The sequence below is a fragment of the Chelonia mydas genome, chromosome 9 (assembly GCF_015237465.2).
Source record: "Chelonia mydas isolate rCheMyd1 chromosome 9, rCheMyd1.pri.v2, whole genome shotgun sequence".
Taxonomy (NCBI): Eukaryota; Metazoa; Chordata; order Testudines; family Cheloniidae; genus Chelonia; species Chelonia mydas.
Window position 1 is genome coordinate 81,119,311 of NC_057855.1, and position 20,284 is coordinate 81,139,594.

The 20,284-nt window shown below is 45.4% G+C and overlaps 1 long non-coding RNA gene across 1 annotated transcript; it reads right to left on the minus strand.

The window, feature by feature from the left end:
• Window positions 1-213: 213 nt before the first annotated feature.
• Window positions 214-4,927, minus strand: LOC122461838. The gene is made up of 3 exons (XR_006284047.1): window positions 4,768-4,927; window positions 2,940-2,943; window positions 214-224 (listed from the first exon to the last, which is right to left on the minus strand). It is a non-coding gene; the product is annotated as an uncharacterized LOC122461838 (long non-coding RNA).
• Window positions 4,928-20,284: the final 15,357 nt, after the last annotated feature.

The window sequence follows — 20,284 nt, forward strand, 5'->3', positions numbered from 1 at the left end:
CACTCACTCTGGTGAAGGGTCCCAAAGCACCCTAATCCTCCTCTGACAGGTAGTGATAGCTACACACCAACCCGTGAATCCTCAGAGCAGGGTCGGCTCTAGGCATCAGCAAAACAAGCAGGTGCTTGGGGCGGCACATTTCTAGGGGCGGCGTTCCGGCGCCGACCATGCCACCCCTAGAAATGTGCCCCCGCCACCCCAGCTCGCCTCCGCTCTGCCTCCACCTGCTCCCCTGAGGGTGCCCGCTGCCACTCCGGTTCTCCCCCCTCCCTCCCAGGCTTGCTGTGCGTGAAACAGATGTTTCGCACAGCAAGCCTGGGAGGGAGGAGAAGCGGTGGCAGAGTGGAGATGAGCTGGGGTGGGGAGCGATTCCTTTAACCCCCATTACTTCCTGCGTTCCCCCCACACCCTCGCTCACCTCCACTCCGCCTGCTCCCCTGAACGCGCTGCCTCTCCCTTGCCTGAGAGGGAAGGGGGAAGAAGCGGAGCGGCAGCGTGTTCAGGGGAGCAGGCGGAGCGGAAGTGAGCTAGGGCAGGGAAGGGAGTCGCAGGAAGCAATGGGGGGGGGAAATGGAGCACGCCCAGGGGAGGAGGCGGGGCTGGGGATTTGGGTAAGGGGTTGGGAAGGGGCAGAGTTGGGGTGGAGCCGGAGGCGGGGGGCATGGAAAAAAAGCGGGGTCGGCAAAAATCCTAGGGTCAGCCCTGCCTCAGAGAGTGTTCCCTGCAGCATCCAGGCCGTTATCCATTCAACACTCACAGAGTAACCAGGTCTGCTGTCCCGAAAGGAACAGTACGCACCAGCATGTAAGATTCTACTGTGTACCAGCACTTCTCTTAATACCATGCCACTTAAATTTATTCTTGTTTTCACTATAAATATATCTATCATCAAAGAGATAGAGATTCAAGTAATAGCGAGTAAGAATATTGGAGTCACATGGTTACATATAAAAAAAAAAATCATAACATGGTTTTAGAGCAGGGGTTGGCAAATTACAGGCCGCAGGCAGCATCCGGCCCACCAGACATTTTATTCCAGCCCTCAAGCTCTCGCTGGGGAGCAGGGTCTGGGGCTTGCCCCGCTCCGGCACTCCAGATGGGGAGCAGGGTCGGGGGCTGGTTTGTGCAGTTCCCGGAAGCAGCAGCATGTCCCCCCTCTGGCTCCTATGCCTAGGGGCACCCAGGGGGCTGCGCTCCGCATGCTGCCCCCACCCCAAGTGCCGCCCCCACAGCTCCCATTGTCTGGGAACCATGGCCAATGGGAGCTGCAGGGGCAGCGCCTGTGGATGGAGCAGCGTACAGCAGAGCCGCCTGGCTGTGCCTCCGTGTAGGAACCAGAGCACTTCCGGGAGCTGCTTGAGGTAAGCGCTGCCCAGAGCCTGTGCCCCTGAGCCTCTCCCCATGCCCCAACCACCTGCCCCAGCCCTGATTCCCCTCCCACCCTCCAAACCCCTCGATCCCAGCCTGGAGCACCCTCCTACACCCCAAATCCCCAGCCCCACCTCAGAGCCTACACCCCCAGCTGTAGCCCCCTCCCACACCCTGAACTCATTTCTGGCCCCACCCGGAGCCCTCACCCCCAGCCAGAGCCCTCACCCCCTCCTACACCCAACCCCAATTTTGTGAGCATTCATGGCCCGCCATACAATTTCTATACCCAGATGTGGCCCTCGGGCCAAAAATTTTGCCCACCCCTGTTCTAGAAACTAAACTTAAGTAATGGGTTAACCTTCTGCCTAAAGGAATTAATCTCACCCAAAGTTTTCTTCAGCATTTTCAATCCAGCTAGGTTGAGACCCCCTTTTTCATGAAACAAAAGCTCTGACTTTTTTCTTTGTCAATGAAGGACACATCTCTGCCCTCCAAATATATTCAAGCAAACCTTTGAAGTGCACCCACCAAACAGGGTTCCCTCCCCTCTCCTGCTCCTGTCTTCCTGTCAGATTTTTTTCTCTAAAGTCCTCACATTCCTTAATTTGCATTCAGTTCAGACTGGTGATTGGTTACCCATTGTTATACAACTAGACAATACTCAAGTTCAAGTAAAACAGACAAATGAATAAATCTCTCTTATCTGACAGGGTACCTGTTTTTCACCTTTGCTGGTGACTTAATACTTTGATTCAGACTTTAAGAATGTGCTTCCAGTATACATACACATGACACCTTACAATAGTATCTGTACATACATTTCACAATGATAACAACCCTTGTGACCCTGGCTTTCATTTGAGACCTCATATGACATTCTTTGGCAAACCAGAATGTACACACCAGAATCAGGAGATTTCTGTAGTCTTTCTGCACCCTCTTATCAGTTGGCATTAAGAGGTTCTTGGATCATGGGAGGACTGAATGATCATGCAGTACCTCAAGCACAACCAGAAGGTGAAGGAGCATAGGAGGTGAGGAGAAAGGAGCAGTCTGAGCAGCTGCTCACCCTGATGACCAACAGGCTGCAGACCATAATACTTGCACCATCACCAGTGCCTATGGACTCCCCTCCACGCTACCTCATTCTGCAGCCAGTGCAGCCACTGGAAAATTTAGGAGTTGGGTGAGCTATTAACTCCCTTTTTATCCTGCCACCATACAACCAAAGGTAAGGAGTACAGGTATACTTCTGACATCCAGTTCCACTACCAGTGAGACGATATAGTTTGCACTTACTGACACAGTTTGGTACACGTTTGCACTTCAATTTTTTACATTTGTTTACAGGCAGCTGGAATATGCACAATGGTTTTAAAAATACTTTGTTAATAAATGTTTGGTTCTACAATATGTTGCTGTTGGAGTGCTTGAGAAAGAAGAAAGTGAGGAAGTTGCATGCAAAGCTTTTAATAAAGTTTCCTATTCCCTGCATTGTATACTACAACAGTACACAGCATCACATTCCCTCATGCAGGTCACCCTGTGATGCAAGGATTTGGGAGCACAAGGCTTCCTTTATTTTCCTTGCTCACGTGGACCCAGCCCCACTGATGACATGTGCAGTGTCTTGAGCCCACTTCTGATGAAAATTCTTACCTTTAATCTCCTAGGTTTGTGGAGGTCACAGCATGACACAGTAATGAGGATGGCATTGGCCACGCTGGCATCCAATCAGTTTTGTAGGCAATGCCATCTTGCCTTCAGCCTGCCAAATACGCACTCCCCCACCATCTTGCAACAGCTAAGTGGGTAAATTAAGCCTTCTTCTGCCATATGCTTTGATGTCAGGTACAGTCTTATGAGCCAGGGCAGTAGAGGGTAGATGGGGTCCTGTAAAATGACAGTTGGCATAGGCATACTGTTGATATCTATGTTATTTGAAGAAAGTAAGATCCCTTTTTGTTAAAATAGGTAAACGCCAGATTTCAGCACCCTGGTACATCCTTGTACATCCTATGCAGTTGTTCGTGAACCTTAGTGATCAACGTAGTCCTACAGAATGGAGGAGTATTACCCTTTATGACTGATATGCAGGTGTTCCTTGTGGCAGACAAATTACGGGCACCAAGAGTGCCAGTGATGGCCTGAGTGTAGTTCTGGAGACCCATTCTCTCAAAGACAGGGTTTTTTTAGGCACATTAACTATGACCACTACCAATGGGTAAACCACAGTATTAATTCCTCCCCACAAACCTCCACAATCAGCGCACTGACAGTTGACTTGAGATCAGCAAACTAGACAGCCATGGGCATTTAGCTGTCTGGTGGAGCCAGCTTCCATCTGGCAAGAGAAACCTGCTTTTGGGCTGGTATGGCTTCCCTTATTTGTATGTCCTTGGTGGTAGAGGGCTAGAGCATATGGAAGTTCTAGAGCTGCTGCTGGGCACCCCAAATCTGCATGACTATGCAATCCAGCTCACATCATCTCCCCTCTGAGACCCACTGCTGCCTTCCAAAGGTCAGAAGCTGCTGCTGAAATGCCCCCACTCCCGCTATCTCCCATTCCCTCAATCTGTGACCTTGTGCAGTCAGAAGCAGGAACAGCTCATCCACCTCTACTGAATCCATGGCTTGGCACGGCTGGAATGGACACAAGTGAGGAGCACACCCAGACAAAAATGCCACAGGTAAATATGTCAGTGGGCTAAATACACTTCTGCACAGGGGATTGTGAAAGAAAGATAAGTTCTCCCACAACACAGAACAAAAAAATGCCTAGGATTGGCTTAAGTTACTGAGATGCTAAGAGCCCTAAGATATACCCTGAGAAATCCTAGTCAAACATGGGTAACTCTAGTGCCAGTTTCAGAGGATAGCCATGTTAGTCCGTATCCACAAAAACAACAAGGACTCCGGTGGCACCTTAAAGACTGACAGATTTATTTGAGCATAAGCTTTCGTGGGTAAAAACCCCACTTCTTCAGATGCATGGAGTGAATATTACAGATGCAGAAATAAATATACTGACACATGAAGAGAAGGGAGTTACCCAGTGATGAGCTGCCAAAAGCTGAAGAACCGGTTCCTTCAGTCTCTCCAGGTCTTCAGCGGCGGGTCTTTCACTCGCTCTGGGTCTTTGGCGGCACTTCGGTGGTGGGTCCTTCAGTGCCGCCGAAGTCCCAAAGCACCGCCGGGTGAGTAAAAATTAAAAAGGGATTCTCAGGGGAGCCTCCCCAGCAGAGAGCTCAGGCGGGCTGGACAGGACGGTCCTGCGGGCCAGATGTGGCCCACGGGCCGGAGTTTGCCCATCCCTTTAACAACCAGTTCTAAACTGGCTTCAAAATTTAATAACTGGTTCGCGCAAACCGGTATGAACTGACTCCAGCTCACCACTGGAGTTACCTCATAAGTGGAGAACCAGTGTTGACATGGCCAGTTCGATCAGGGTAGATGTAGTCCACTCCCAATAACAGATGAGGAAGTGCAATTCCAGGAGAGGCAAAGCTGCTTTTGTAATGAGCCAGCCACTCCCAGTCCCTATTCAAGCCCAAATTAATGGTGTTAAATTTGCAAATGAATTTTAGTTCTGCTGTTTCTCTTTGAAGTCTGTTTCTGAAGTTTTTTTGTTCAAGGATAGCTACTTTCAAATCTGTTATAGAACGTCGAGGAAGATTGAAGTGTTCTCCTACTGGCTTTTGTATGTTACTATTCCTGATGTCTGATGTGTGTTCATTTATTCTTTCACATAGGGACTGTCCAGTTTGGCCAATGTACATGGCAGACGGGCATTGCTGGCATATGATTACATATATAACATTAGTAGACATGCAGGTGAATGAGCCTCCGATGGTGTGGCTGATGTGGTTGGGTCCTCTGATGGTGTCGCTAGAGTAGATATGGGGACAGAGTAGGCAACGAGGTTTGCTACAGGGGTTGGTTCCTGGGTTAGTGTTTCTGTGGTGTGGTGTATAGTTGCTGGTGAGTATTTGCTTCAGGTTGGGGGGCTGTCCGTAAGCGAGGACTGGCCTGCCTCCCAAGGTCTGGGAGAGTTAGGGATCATTTTCCAGGATAGGTTGTAGATCGTTGATAACGTGCTGGAGAGGTTTTAGCTGGGGGCTGTACGTGATGGCAGGTGGTATTCTGTTATTTTCCTTGTTGGGCCTGTCCAGTAGTAGGTGATTTCTGGGTACCCGTCTCGCTCTGTCAATCTGTTTCCTCATTTCCCCAGGTGGGTAGTGTAGTTTTAAGATGCTTGATAAAGATCTTGTAGGTGTTTGTCTCTGTCTGAGGGATTGGAGCAAATTTGGTTGTATCTTAGGGCTTGGCTGTAGACAGTGGATCGTGTGATGTGTTCTGGATGGAAGCTGGAGGCATGTAGGTAAGTATAGTGGTCAGTAGGTTTCCGGTATAGGGTGGTGTTTATGTGACCATCACTTATTTGCACTGTAGTGTCCAGGAAGTGGATCTCTTGTGTGGACTGGTGCAGGCTCAGGTTGATGGTGGGGCGGAAATTGTTGAAATCCAGGTGGAATTCTTCAAGGGCCTCCTTCCCGTGGGTCCATATGATGAAGATGTCATCAATGTAGTGCAAGTAGAGGAGGGACGCTAGGGGATGAGAGCTGAGGAAGCGTTGTTCTAAGTCAGCCATAAAAATATTGGCATACTGTGGGGCCATGCAGGTACCCATAGCAGTGCCACTGACTTGAAGGTATAAGTTGTCCCCAAATCTGAAATGGTTGTGGGTGAGGACAAAGTCACAAAGCTCAGCCACCAGGTGTGCCGTGGCCTCGTCAGGGATACTGTAGTGCCAGTGTTGATGTGGCTACATGGGTAAGGCTCACACTCAGTTCTGCAGTGTAGATGCTCGCAGGTGAGTTTGGTAAGCTGAGGAGCACATCCCCAGGTACACCCTACTGTAGATGAAACTATGCCAGAGACCCATTACACTTAGCACAGTTACAGGCTTTAATGCTGTAGCTTGGCAAAAGCAAATCTTGGTTTAAAATGGTTGGAACACAGCTGTTACTAGCATTGTTTCCTCCACGGCCTGGATAGGACATTAGGTTAGTATGACCAGGTTGGTGGGAGTAGTGATCAGGATGGCAAGGCCTGTTTACCAAGATGAGATCAATTTTGTTATCAGAGATTTAGAGAGGTCTATACAGGGTAACATGACTTTTCAATAGCACAGTTCCCAAATGTGATTGTTTATAGAAAGACTCATCTTTAAATTGTTACCCTGAAACACCGGGATAAAGCTCATTTTGCAAAGTGTTGCTATGAGTGAGCCTGAAACATACCTTTGTAGAATCTATGGAATTCTTCCCTCTTCCTCCTCCACATTTAACAACAGCTGCTGCAGACCCACTGAATCAAACTACTTACCTTGGATAAGCAAGAAGAACAAAGCAAAGCAAGTCACTGTCCTCATTGTTTTAAGCCTTCTTGTGTGTGTTTTAATTTAAAGCCCAGAAGTTCATTCACGAGTTGAATGAGATGTAGAAAATGAGAAGTTTCTTACACTGTGCAGTAACTGGAGTTCTAGATGTTTTGTCCCTATGGATGCTCCACATCACGATGTGCATGCCTCTGTGTACTATCAATCTGAGATTATTTTGTTGTGAGCAGTGCCAGCGGGTGCACACCTGCACCATGTGCCTCCTTATACTCTGGTACAAGAGCATATAATGAGGTGCAGCCCCACACCACTCCATTCCCTTCTCAGCTTCAGAGCATGGTAGATGTCAAAGCAAAGGGTAAAGGAGGATGGGTTACAGAGCACCAATAGGGACAAAATGTCTTTAAGAACTCCATTTACTGTACCAGGTAAGTAACCTCTCCTCCTTCTTTCAGTAGTGTCCTATGGGTGCTGTATGTGAGGAGACTCCCAAGTAGTATCTTAATGTGGATATGGTGCTGAGGAAGAGGATCCAGTACAGAGGGTAGAACATTTTCACCAAATGCTGCATCCACTCTGGAGACATGCATTAAGGTATAGTCCTGTGAAAGCATGTGAACGGAGGACTAGGTGATTGCCTTCCAAATGTCTTTGATGGGTACCTTCCTAAGGAGGGCAATGGAAGTCAATTAGGCGAGTGGAGTGAGAAGCAATTCAATGAGAAAGGTGCACCCCAGTGGACTTGCAGTGTTCCAAATGCACCTCGACACACACTGAGATAGTGCCTGAGAGGAGATTGAGTGACACCCTTCCCCGCCTTGGCAAAGGAAACAAAGTCTGGGGGAAATCCTAAAAGGCTCGGTGAAGGTAGAAAGCCAGGGCTCTTCTTATGTCCAGTGTAGGGAGACTCATCTTCTCTAGGAGAGTGGGGCTTGGGGTAAAAGATCAGCAGTTCCTGTTAGATGTGGAACACTGATGACACTATAGGGAGGAAGTGAGAATGAGAACTCAACATAGCTTGTGGAAGAAGATAGTAAAGGTCATGTCTGAGCCCACTACAAACCTGAGGAAGCATCAATGCACTGGGTGTATGGCTACATGAAAGTGATCAACCTGAAGGTTGAGGGTAATGAAGCAGTCCCCAGGATCTAATGATGGAATGATCATTGCTAGTGGGACCATCCTGAAGTGTTACGCATGAATAAGTGTTTAGAATCAGTTCTCTACCCTCCCTTTTTCTGGGGGACCAGAAAGTACCTAGAGTAGAAACCCTTTCTGGTCAAGTCTGGAGGAATGGGTTTGATTGCCCCCAGCTGCAAAAGAGATTCCATCTCCTGCTTTAAGAGCCTCTCAGGAGAAGAGTTGCTGAATAGGGATGGGGAGGCAGGGCTCATGTGGGGAATGGAGTTGAATTTATTGGAGTAAACAGTTGAGATCACTTCAAGTACACATTTGTCTGAGGTGATTGTGACATACCAGGGTACAATCCAGACTAAGGAGTAGCTGTGTCACCCCTGCCGTGTAACCTGGGGTGCCCTTTACAATGCCCTGCTGCTGTAGCCTCCAGCCTGTAAGTCAATCCCAGCTATGTCTGTGTGTGCTGCAGCCAGCCAGCCAGCCTCACCGCGGCTCTTACCAGCCTGGGTTATGCTGCAGGGCGACCCCAACACCCACCCTGTCCTGAATCTTCCCCCAGAAATGTATGTTTTCAAATGATACCTTACAGGACATACTTTGTACAAAGATTATTACAATAGTGTATAGGGAGTGAATATAGGGATGTATTCCATCACAGTGATATGTTCCCAAGAACGGAGGAAATGGGTCAGATGGTCTCTATAGGGTGAGTGGATGGAAGGTTGTTCCAGCTAAAGAGCCAATGGGGCAGGTTCATGAGCCTCAACCAAGCTGTCAAACTGGTCATTAGATGAGGTAAGCAACTGAAAAGTGACAGTACAAGATGGGCCTTTCTCTGAAGCTCTTTCTGGGCAGTTCTATAGTTCTTGGGGGCACCTGAGAGTACACTGGACAGGAGCATTGCGCTGGCTGAGACTTGCTGTATTTCCTCTTTGTAGATGGTCTATAGATGCGGAGAGTGTGCAATGTCACCCTGGAGTCCTTCAGCATGTGCAGAGCTCTGTCCATGATGTCACTAAAGAGTTTAAGTCCTTTGAAGGGCAAGGCCTGCACAGTATTTTGCACCACCCTGGGCAAGCCAAACTATTTGTAGGTAGGAGGCCTGGCACCAGGGGTGCTGGAACAACTTGTATAGTGGGGGTCCTGAGAGCCATTGAACCAAACTGTAAACCCTGTATATGAAGAAAACTACTTCAAGCCCGAGGAACAGAAGCACCCCCAGCACACCTAGTTCCAGCACCCATGCCTGGCACATGACAATAGCAGGGGCGATAGAATGGGAGGCCATATCCACTGTGTCAAGGGAGGTCTGTAGGGAGGCTTTGGCTATTTTCTGACACACTGTAATAAGAGCTTGAAATTGCTCTCTCTTGTGCTGAGGCAAAAACTCAGTAAAAGTGAGACAATTGATTATCGTTGGTGAAGGCATATTTTGCTACCAGGACTTGATAGTTGGTGACTCTGAACTGATGAGTAGCTCTTATGTCATAGGAGGTCCAGATGCTTGAGTATCTTGTCAGTTGGTGTTGACTTGAAGAGATGTTGCCTAATCCTTTCGTTGCCGGTATTGATGACCAGGGAGTTAGGGCTGGGATGAGAAAACAAGTACTCTGAGCCCTTGGCCGGGACTAGTACTTTTTATTGGCCCTCATGCAGGTGTCTGGGATGATGACAAGCATTTGCCACACTGTGCAGGCTAGTGAGAGAAGGACCTCATTAGTAGGTAAAGCTACCTAGCCCTGGGCGGAGGTATGCAAGATGTCTACCGAGGAGTGCTGCTGTTCCTGGATTTCCTTCAAAGGAATCTGGAAAGCCTCCTCTGTGCATTTCATCAAGTCCTGAACGGCCTTGAAGCCATCCATGTAGGATGGTGGAGGTGGCCTAGCTGTCTCACCTAGGGTGGAAGAAGATGGGGTGTCTTCTCAGTTCTCAAGTCTTGTTCCTCTAGTTGCTCCTCTTGAGTAGAGTGAGGAGGATCCCAAGTTGGTGGATGAGTCTCCTGGTAGGACCGCTTCAATCTGTAGACAAGACCCCATAAGAAGCCCAGAAGTAACAGAAAGCCCACTATAGAACATAAGAGAAAGAAGCCAGACCACATGGGTGCTCTCGCTAGGACTATCAGGTCTGTGTTTGTTAGCTTCTGGGGTCTGCTCCTCAGGGAAGACCTTGAGGAGAGGAAGGTGGAATGGATGGGTGGTAGAGGACTGAATAGAGACCTCAGAGCCAAAGAAAGTATCAGAGTTTAAGGGCAGAAGGGACCACTAGATCTAGTCTGACCTCCTGTATGTCACTGGCCATCAACCCCACCCTGTGCCCACACACTAAACCCAACAACTGAAATGTGACCAAAGTACTACAGCCCACAGGAGACAGACTATTATGTGTCACTGGGAGAAAACTGAAGGGACCAGTGCCCCAAGCCCCCGCAATGGTCAAGAAATGGTTAGAGAGAACTATATCCAAATAATCCTGGCAAGTGACGTATACCCGCATACTGCAGAGGAAGGAGAAAACCCCCGTCAAACTGAATCTCATATATGGCGATCAGTTAGACCCTGAGCATGTGAGCAAGAACCAGCCAGCCAAGCACCTGAGAGAGAGAGAATATATGCTCAGTGCCAGCTCAGAGCCCTGGCCCTCCCCACCCAATCTCATTTCAAGCCATGACTATCCATGATGCTTCAGAGGAAGGAGATAAAAACCCACCCAGAATACACCAGGGGAAAAAAATCCCTTTCTGACTCCAGCCAGTGACCAACAGAAGCCCTGAAGCAAGAGCATTATGAACATAAGACAAACTGCAAGCAAGCCCTAGGGATGTAGGCCTTGTCCCTTACCATCACAAGCAGCCTCGTCATACAATTGCACTCAAATTTGTCCGTTTCTCTTTTAAAAGTAATCCAGTTCTTTGCCCCCATAACTCCTATTGGGAGGCTGTTCCAGAAACTCACCCTCTCTCATGTCTAGGGTGGAGCTAAATGAGTCAGTGCATTGCATTGCATTGGTATCAGATGGCAAGGAAGGTCCAGCCATTATAATGGTACTGATGGGAGGATCTTTACTTGAGGCAGCAGTAATACCCATGCGTTGCTGGGTCAAGGTATGAGACAGGCACTGGCAGGAAGATTCTCCTGGTGCTCCTTAGGGGGTGTGGGGAAGGCTCTAACTCCTCCGTAACACAAAGGTCCTCATGAGAGAGGAATCTGCCAGTTGAGAAGGCCCAAGAAAACAATGGGCCTGGTTCTCAAAGAAGAAAGATGAGAAGGGGGACCCCCAAAGCACAAACTGTGCTAGAAAAGGCAAACAAAATAACTAAAAGTAAACTAAAAAACAAAAATCAAGTGCAAATATGGGTAGAGGAATAGCTGTGTCAACTAGATAGTGGATGCCACAGAACTCCATCTTGAGCCTAAAACAGCTGAGAGGGAACTGGAGTGGTGCAGGTCTGCTCCTCTCTACTCCCTCACGCTGGAACATGAGTAGGCGTATGGCACAGGCTGGACCCGGAGTCATTGCTAGCAAAAACAATCTGACAGTGTATGGGCATGTGCATAGCTTCACATGGAGCACCCACAAGGACAAGAACTTGAAGCAGCAGCTCAAAATATCTCCCATACGCATCTGAAGATGAAGAACCCAGTTACATGCCACGCCAGCACTCCTGTCTAACCGAGAAGAGTGGCACAAGCCTTGCTGGTTCTTCGACACATTTTTCTCCAGGATTCCAGTTTGTTCACTACAGAAGCTGATATTCCACGGATAGGTGTTAACCAATAACCTTCCCATTATAATTCTCACTATAGTCTATGACGTAGGGATCATTTATTGGAAACAAGAGCAGAGTGAACAACATGGGGTTTTTTTTGGTTGAGTTAAGATTACAGGCCTGGTGCATTACAGTTTATGCCCTCAGTCTTATATTTTTCTGTTAAAATATCTGATATTACCACATTTTTCATTATTATTTGTGGCACTAAATACTACAGTGCACAGTGCCAGATGGCTTGTATTCAGCATAAAAATAATGCAAGGCCCATATGAGAAAGGCTCAGTGAGACTATAACAGCATGTATTCATCCTGCCTCCCTAATGCACGTAGTTAAAACATTAGACTTAAAATCTGGTTTTCCACTTTAGAAGTGGAATAGCATATTGTGGAAATTATTTATGAATTCAAATTTATTTCAAACATTATTTGTATGTTTCTAAGGTCTTGGCATTACAGAGGAGCAAATATTCTTTCACTCTTTGGAAGGTTATTTTGCCTTTTAGCCTCAAGTGAAGAAAGCTGAATTGTTTTAAAATGCATTAGGAACAGAAGCAAAAACCTTTTTGCAGAGATTGTTATTGGTAAAAGCTACTTTTTTTTAAAATGTATAAACAGCTTGAGTTCTAAACTTAACCAGATGGAAACGTGCCTACAAAGAGTTGGATGTAATTCAGAAGCGACTGACAGCCAATAGATGAGGCAATTTAGACCAACATATGCCAAAAATGGTCAATCATGTTATCGTAAGTGTGACTCTGCTGTGGCAGATGCCAACTCTATCCAAACAATTTTAAGTGGCTTTTTGGAAGACAGGAATATTTTACACACACGTAAAATAATTCATCATAATGCTTGATTTTTCTGGAAATATTCCACCTAGTTTCAGCATTTTCACAGAGGATTTTTTTTTTTTTTTTTAAAGGATGATAAATCCTCTTATGGCCTTCTAACTAACTAAATGTTGTGCAATCCATCAAAGACTGATTTAAAAAAAAACCCACACACTTCACTGAATCCCCAATTTAGTTTAATATCGAATACAAGAAAAGCTTTGCACTCATACAAATCAATTTAGTGTTTTACTTAAAAAGAAATGTTCACTGTTGAAAGCCTTGAAAACAAAAGAAACACGAGTGAGATAATAGTAGAGTACAGAGTAAGTGTGCTCCCCGCGCCAGCCCCTTAAAAACAAGCTAAAAATCAGAATTAAAGAATCTTTGTGGGGAATGATCCAGACTAGAAGAAAGATTTTTCTGCACAATTCATAGTTATTAGGAGACCACCAGATTACTGAGGAGTACATCTGACCTTCTGCAGATGCTAAGGTACCTTGCTACTAACCCGTCTCAGGCTATATCAGAGAAGGCCTCTCGGATGCCTCCATTATAACGATTGTACTCCCTCCAGTGAATGCAACACTAGCATGATTATTTTTCTCCGTTGTCATCTAACCTGAATTAGATTCGTCAGAAAGATGGAAAAGACCTATTTGGTCATAAATCTGTCCTGACGGTGTAGGTTTGTTTCCTTTGGAGTATTCTCCAGTGCTTTGCATAGGTTAGGTTTTAGGCCCTGAGTGCATTGAAATCACAGTAACGTCACTGAACCCAGTTACATCTCAGTTGTCCCATAATCTTACAAACCTGGTCCCTATTTAAACTGTCACCTGGATATTAGCTGAGTTTCCCAAGTAGGCTACTGAGCTAACATCTCAGGTGAGCTATGACAGCTGCTAGGTTAGATTTGCTTTCCTTATTTTCCCAACACTTTTACTAGGTGACACCTCTTAAGCCATTTCTCCTCATTGTCTCCTCTTTCTTCTGCATTTGGAAGGACCACCAGTAGGGTCAGGGGATACTTGAGGTCTGCATGTCCTTTCAGCCTTTGGCACTGCTACTTGAGACTACCAACAAATATACCAATTATAGCCCCTGCTGATGGGTTTTGCAAACACCTAATGGGTCACATGGACACCTATTTACTCAAAGCTGGATTCATTTCAAATAGGCCAACCAACAGTGAATAACTTTTGGTCACTACTGCTCTGGTATGGACTTGAACCATAATCCTTAAAATAATGGCTCATTATGCTGTCATTAGTCTCCTGAGTTGAGCAGTTCTTACATAGTTGTTTTAATTCCCAACTCTATTTACCTTTTGTTTTCACGATTGTTACATACATGTGATTTACTGTAAACTATTTTCATGTTGTTTGCATTGATTAACTATGGTAGGTGTGTTGTACACAAACATACTCAAAATACATGATGGTGGGGTAATCAAGTTTTATGTGCATGAGTTTGGGATTGGGTGAATTACTCACAAGATGATCTATACAGTTCACTCACATGAGTTTTGATAAAACCTTGATACCACATTACTCTTTCACGTAGTATTCTGTACAAGTCAGATATTACAGGGCGTTGTGAGTATAAAACCTGTAAGGTGCTCAGATACGATGGTCATGGGGACCACTAAGTACCTCAAATAGATGGATAGGTGCTTTAATTACCAAAGTCCAACTGTGCAGGGTATAAAAAAAAGGCTTAAAATGTATAAAGTGATCTACAATCACATTTTAGTACAAAATATTTAATGGCACTGAAGTCCAATATCTTGGGGAAGTTTTACCATTGACTTCTGCGGGAGCAAAGTTAGGCCAATACTGGGTGCTTTTGAAAATCCCTGCATTAAAGCTATAGCTATAAAACCTGCTACTGACCCAGAATAAGTCTTGCCTATCCTGAACCTCAAGCTGGTGTAATTCCAAACTGGTCAAAATTCCAGTTTGATGAAGAAAGATTTCTCTGGCAGGTTACAACAACAGCTGCTTCTATTGTTCAGGGGTTGGAATGTCAGAATAAATTCCAGAGGGATGGATAGCAATGAGTTGGTCAAAGGTGAATATTTAAATTTACTTATAACGTGACTTTGCACCTTCGCTTTCACATATATATTTGGGTGGGTAGATATTCACAGTATCAACACTAAGCCAACATCTGGTGTTTTTATAGGAAACCAGTTTTCAATGGGGCATAACTCTGCCAAAATGATTCTTTTCATAAGAATTGTCTGGTGCCACTTTTAACAAAGCTATGTTTAGCCAATCTGGAATTGATATGCAGTAACATGATCCCATATGTAGAAAATTAGGAACCTATATGGCCCTAACAATGTATAAAATTTAATATACAAAGGACAGCACTGAAAAAGCTGCTTTAATTAGCTGCCTCGTATTTCAGTGTCTGCCTGCCTGACATGGAGAAAGCAGACCACATGTCATAGCTCACTGAGCCGTATTTTATAAAATAAACCTCTCCCCACATGAATGCAGAGTCTGCTACATGAGAAGCACAAACTTAACACAGGGTCCCATTGTCCAGCATCCCTTCCCAGCCAGGTCACCTTATAGGAGGTTACTTTGAAAGACAGCACTCTTCTGTAGAATGCTAGGAAGAATCAGCCCTGGGAGAGAAGCTGGTAACATTTCTCCAAGTTTGACAGGAAACCTTTTGGGGAGGATTATATTACTGTCTAGCTAGGGAAGAAAAAGAAGAGGCAGAGCAGGGGTAGATAATATGAGTAAGGAACAATCATCTCACTACAGGCAGTAGCTTCAAGGAAGAGACCTGCAAATCATGGCTGGTGTGCCTGTAAGGCAGATAGACAGAACTATGCCCAGAGATGGGAGATTTCTCTGTTTGATTTAAAGTTGTAAGTTTCAAGGTTAAAATAACTATAAAAGGTTTTGCTACATTCTGAGAGATGAACCTTAAATTAAGCAGCATTACATCTCTGCAGTTAGAGAACAAATTTAGCAAATTGCACTATTTGTTTTTTGGAATATGGATGAGAGGTTTTCAGATCTTTGAATTACTCTTCCTCAGCTATTTATTATTTACACCGTTAACTATGTTATATAGCTTAATTTCAGACTTTTTTCGCAGCTATAGTATATCTCTGCTGAGGTTTCTGAAATAGCTGTTTGTGTAAGGCATCCTCATCACTTCCCCACACAACACTGTCTGCAGAATTCAGAAGTAGCAAACTAAAGGGGCTTGAATTTTGAAATTGGCTAATTTAAATATTTCCATTTGCTGATAAAACAAACTAAGATAAGTTAGATGTATTCAAGTCAGCAGGGCCTGATGAAATTCACCCAAGGGCACTTAAAGAACTAGCTGAAGCAATCTCAAAACCATTAGCAATTATCTTCACAAACTCAAGGATGGGTCAGGTCCCAGGCAACTGGAGAAGGACAAACACCTAATCTTTAAAAAGGGGAACAAAGAGGCCTGAGGGAATTAGAGACCAGTCAGCTCAATTTCAATACCTGGAAAGATACTGGAACAAAATTAACCAATCAATTTGAAAGCACCCAGAAGAAAATAGGGTTACAAACAATAGCCAACATGGATGTCAAGAACAAATTGTGCCAAACCAACCTAATTTCCTTTTTTGAAAGGATTACTGTTTTAGTGGATGGGGGGGAAGCTGTAGACATTTTTTTTTTCCAGTAAGGCTTTTGCTGACAGTCCCTCATGCTATCCTCATAAGCAAACTAGGGGAATGTGGTTTAGATTAAATTACTATAAAGAGGATTTTTTTTTCCAGTCAGTTATGCATGCTCAAAAAGTACTTATCAATGGTTTGCTCTCAAACTGGGAGGCTGCATCTAATAGGGTTGCATGAGGGTTTGTTTTGGGTCTGGTACTATTCAATACTTTAATTAATGACTTGAATAATGGAGTGGAGAGTACCCTTATAAAATTTGCAGATTAAGCCAAACAGAGGGGTTACCAACACTTTGGAGGATGGGCTTAGAATTCAAAACAACCTTGACAAATTGAAGAATTGGTCTGAAATCAACAAGATGAAATTCAACAAAGACAAGTCCAAAGTACTACACTTAGGACAGTGATCAATTGCCCTCCATGTCCATTGAAGGTAGGACAAGAATATATGGACTTAATTTGCAGCAAGGGAGATTTAGGTTAGATATTAGGAAAAGCATTCTAGCCAAAAGTGTAGTTAAGCACTTGAATATGCTTCAAAGGGAGGTTATGGAATACTAGTCTTTGAAGGTTTTTAAGAACAAGTTAGACAAACATCCATCAGGGAATGGTCTAGATATATTTGATCCTGCCTCAATGCAGGGGAGCTGAATTAGATGACCTCTCAATGTCCTTTCCAGCCCTACATTTCTATGATTCTATGAAACTTAAGAGTCTGTCCGGAAAACTATTTCCTTTAAAATGAGGAGTGGGGAGGAGGGGAAAAGACTCCTGGTTTTTGTTTCAATTGGTTTTTTGGCTGAGACTGAGTAGTACATACACACCATCTTTGCTACAGCTCCACTGCTCTGTGCACACTCTGCAGCCTCCTCAATTTCAGCCTTGCTGCTGTTACTGGTAGAAAGCCTTATAGCAGGGCATAAGTCATTGACATGTCTACACTACAAAATTAGGTCGATTTTATTGAAGTTGACATTGAGCCTCCGATTTAAGCAAGTTGATTCTGCATGTCCCCACTATGCACAGTGTGTTGGTGAAGCACATCCTCACTAGTAGGGCTTGCATCAACTCATGGAGCGCTGCACTCTGGGTAGCTATCCCACAGGCATGGAACTGAGTGGAACGTTGGGTTGGGCTTGCAATGCCTCATGGGACCAAGACATTTGCGCAGGTGGTTATGGGAACAGAGCATTAGCCTCCCATGATGCACTTACCTCCTTTCCTCCTTCCCTGAAATCAACGGCAAACAAACCAAGCCTTTTTTGCGCCTTTTTTCCTAAGCCTGGGTTACCCATGCAGATGCCATAGCATGGCAAGCATGGACCCTGCTTAGCTGTACACTATTGTTGTGAGCATTACAAACACCTCACGCCTTATCCTGCAATATTTGCTCAGCTGAAACAGGAGCCACCGCATGGAACAATGTGATGCCACAAAAGCAGCCCTCCTGGAAGCCATGGAGCGGAGCAATTTGCAGATGCGGATGATAGTTGTGTATCACCTTGACACAGTGGAGCGCCACTTCTGGGGCCAGGAAACAAGCACTGACTGGTGGGACCGCACAGTTATGTGGCCATGGGATGACAAACAGTGGCTGCAGAACTTTCGAATGCACAAGGCCACTTGCATGGAACTGTGCAAAGAGATTTCACCAGCCCTGAAGTGCAGCAATATTAAAATGAGAGCTGCTCTGACAGTTGAGAAGTGAGTGGTGATAGCTCTGTGGAAGCTTGCAATGCCAGACTGCTACCAGTCAGTATGATTGGGGAATCAATTTGGAGTGGGTAAATCTACCGTGGAGTCTGCTGTGATCCAAGTTGCCAGGGCAATCAATAGACTTCTGCTAAGAAGGGTAGTGACTCTGGGAAACGTGCAGGACATAGTGGATGGGGTCGTGATGGGGTTCCCTAATAACTGCGGTAGGGTGATAGATGGCATGCATATCCCTATCTTGGCACCAGACCACCTTGCCAAAGAGTACATAAATCAAAAGAGGTACTTCTCAATGGTGTTGCAAGCGCTGGTGGATCACAAGGGCCATTTCACCAACATCAGCGTCGGGTGGTTGGGAAAAGTGCATGACACGCACATGTTTAGGAACTCTGGTCTGTTCAGAAAGCTGCAAGCAGGAAATTTCTTTCCAGACTGCAAAATAACCGTCAGTGATGTTGAAATGCCAGTAATGATCCTGGGAGACCCAGCCCACCCTTTACTTCCATGGCTCATGAAGCCGTACACAGGCAGCCTGGACAGCAGTAAGGAGCGGTTCAACCATAGGCTGAGCAAGTGCAGAATGGTGGTGGAATGTGCCTTTGGATGTTTAAAAGCCCACTGGCGTAGTTTGCTTACTAGGTTAGGCCTCAGTGAAAGCAATATCCCCATTGTTATTGCTGAGTGCTCCAGAATATCCGTGAAACAAAGGGAGAAAAATTTCCGACAGGGTGGAGGTGGAGGCAGATTGCCTGGCAGCCAATTTTGAGCAGCCAGACACCAGGGCAATAAGAAGAGCACATTGAGGTGCGCTGCATCTTCGTGAGGCTTTGAAAAGTAGCTTCATCAATGACCCACTGTAACGTGACACTTATGTGTGTTGTTCCTTACCTAGCTGTCCCCTTCATTGCATGTACTCCCCTGTAAACTACACCCCTGCTAACTGCTTGTGCTGAATGAATAAAGAGCCTTTTCTCCTCAATCCATTCATTTTTATTATGCTCACACAGAGACAGAAAGGAAAAGGAAAAAGAAAAGGAGTACTTGTGGCACCTTAGAGGCTAACAGATTTATTTGAGCATAAGCTTTCGTGAGCTACAGCTCACTTCGTCGGATGCATGCAGTAGAAAATACAGTGGGGAGATTTATATACATAGAGAACATGAAATAATGGGTGTTACCATACACAGTGTAACCAGAGTGATCACTTAAGGTGAGCTATTACTAGCGGAGGCGTGGGCGGGGGACCTTTTGTAGTGATAATCAAGGTGGGCCATTTCCAGCAGTTGACAAGAACGTCTGAGGAACGGTGGGGGGTGGGGAATAAACATGGGGAAATAGTTTTACTTTGTGTAATGACCCATCCACTCTCAGTCTCTATTCAAGCCTAAGTTAATTGTATCCAGTTTACAAATTAATTCCAATTCAGCAGTCTCTCATTGGAGTCTGTTTTTGAAGTTTTTTTTTGTTGAAGAATTGCAACTTTTAGGTCTGTAATCGAGTGACCAGAGAGATTGAAGTGTTCTCCAACTGGTTTTTGAATGTTATAATTCTTGATGTCTGATTTACGTCCATTTATTCTTTTACGTAGAGACTGTCCAGTTTGGCCAATGTACATGGCAGAGGGGCACTGCTGGCACATGATGGCATATATCACTTTGGTAGATGCGCAGGTGAATGAGCCTCTGATAGTGATTAGGCCCTATGATGGTGTCCCCGAATAGATATGTGGACACAGTTGGCAACGGGCTTTGTTGCAAGGATAGGTTCCTGGGTTAGTGGTTTTGTTGTGTGGTTGCTGGTGAGTATTTGCTTTAGGTTGGGGGGCTGTCTGTAAGCAAGGACTGGCCTGTCTCCCAAGATCTGTGAGAGTGATGGGTCTTCTTTCACAGGATAGGATGTAGATTCTTGATGATTCGTTGGAGAGGTTTTAGTTGGGGGCTGAAGGTGATGGCTAGTGGCGTTCTGTTATTTTCTTTGTTGGGCCTGTCCTGTAGTAGGTGACTTCTGGGAACTCTTCTGGCTCTGTCAATCTGTTTCTTCACTTCAGCAGGTGGGCATTGTAGTTGTAAGAATGCTTGATAGAGATCTTATAGGTGTTTGTCTCTGTCTGAGGGCTTGGAGCAAATGCAGTTGCATCGTAGAGCTTGGCTGTAGACAATGGATCGTGTGGTGTGGTCTGGATGAAAGCTGGAGGCATGTAGGTAGGAATAGCGGTCAGTAGGTTTCCGGTATAGGGCAGTGTTTATGTAACCATCGCTTATTAGCACCATAGTGTCCAGGAAGTGGATCTCTTGGGTGGACTGGTCCAGGCTGAAGTTGATAGTGGGATGGAAATTGTTGAAATCATGGTGGAATTCCTCAAGGGCTCCTTTTCCATGG